We start from the raw sequence: 1,647 nt of genomic DNA, 5'->3' as shown, positions 1-1,647 counted from the left end.
TTGAGAAAGTAAAACAGAGCTATAGATCAATAGGAGAGAAAGAAGAATATATGCCAGAACCAGGGCCAATGGAAAATTGAACTAGAAAGGGACTTTGCTGGGGAAGATAAGCTCAACAGGTTAAATAAATTCTTTATTTTCTTTCCTACCTTAAATCACTTTTGTTTAGTCTGTTTTATTGCAGGCCTGCCTAGGATAATTTCCTAGTAGTAAAATCTGGAAACTAGTCAAAATTCTTTTCCCACAGGATTGATTAAAACTACTTACAGAGTCATCTGCCTGGTGAATTGTCACTTTTTAGTTCTTCCTCTTAGGAAAAAGAATGAATTAAGCCACAGTAGAAGAGAATGTGAATATTGATGAGAAGAAAATGCCATCTGAGAGTTAGAAAATATATTTCATTTAGTTGTTGAAGAAAAAGTAAGCCCTTAAGAGTTCCCTAATTCTCCCGAGGCAAGAAGTTAGAAGAAAGTTACTCTGGATAGTTACAAAATTTGAACCCTAGCTCAGCAACTGAAAGAGCACAGGATGAAGAATTGGAAAATGCAGGTTATCATCCTAGTTATCTACCACTAGCTCTATGTTTCTGGAAAGTTACTTTAACTACTCTTTGTTCCAGGTTCTTAATCTGACAGTTTGGATTGCTACAATTGCTGTAACTGACGTTTAGTCTCTTCTAGATTCTTCTAAGGAGAGTATCCTTGGAGAAAGAGATGAAAATCCTCTTTGATTTTGATAGGTGCACTTAAGTTTCTATAGCATTTGTTCTCCTGCCCTGTTCTTAGAGAGGAGGTTTTCTTATTAACTTTCTTTATGCAGGACTTTATTTGCTTAATGGGGCACGTGGTCAGTTAGGTCTACCTGATGGTGATCCCTTATGGGGTGTATGATTGCAGTAGGAACTGTGTCTCAGTGTATTTATTGGAAGTGAGGAAGGGAGCTCAAGACCAGTACCTCATTGTAGCAGTTACATTGTCCACCAGAAAAAAATCACTATGGTAAATACCAGTCACTGTGTTGTTTTTGTTTTGTTTTGTTTTTGAGACAGAGTCTCACTATGTTGCCCTTGGTAGAGTGCCATGGCATCACAGCTCATAGCAACCTCAAACTCTTGGGCTTAAGTGATTCTCTTGCCTCAGCCTCCCGAGAAGCTGGGACTGCAGGTGCTCGCCACAGTGCCCAACTATGTTCTTGTTGCAGTTGTCATTGTTTAGCTGCTCTGGGTTGGGTTCGAACCTGCCAGCCTCGGTGCACATGGCTGGTGCTGTAACCACTGTGCTAAGGGCGCCAAGCCTGGTCACTGTGTTTTAAATTAAAATCCTGGTGCAATCTGTGGTAGAAGGGTATAAAACTTAGTCCACATTTCTTGTCTTAAAACAGGCAGCCCAAGTACTTTGAAAGTACATTTTTAACTGACCGGAATAATAGTAAATATTTTCTGAGTTTTTCCTGGTTGATAAAGTCTCTAAATGCCAGATCGTGGTATTTGTTGATCCATGTTAATAATCCATTATTAGAGTAGAGCCCAAGAAGCAATTCCAAGTATTTTGGAATTTGGAATACCAGCTCTATTTCTCAAAGAAATTATGTTGGCTGGGCGCCTGTGGCTCAAGTGGCTAAGGCACCAGCCATGTACACCTAAGGTGG

At 39.8% G+C, this 1,647-nt stretch overlaps 1 protein-coding gene across 3 annotated transcripts in view; it reads left to right on the top strand.

The window, feature by feature from the left end:
- EYA3 (EYA transcriptional coactivator and phosphatase 3) overlaps window positions 1-1,647 on the top strand; it is a 105,520-nt gene that overhangs the window by 64,280 nt on the left and 39,593 nt on the right. The window lies entirely within an intron of this gene.

Source organism: Otolemur garnettii, unplaced genomic scaffold, assembly GCF_000181295.1.
Source record: "Otolemur garnettii isolate 467f Iridium unplaced genomic scaffold, OtoGar3 scaffold00156, whole genome shotgun sequence".
NCBI lineage: Eukaryota > Metazoa > Chordata > Mammalia > Primates > Galagidae > Otolemur > Otolemur garnettii.
This window is presented reverse-complemented; position numbering and strand designations above follow the sequence as displayed.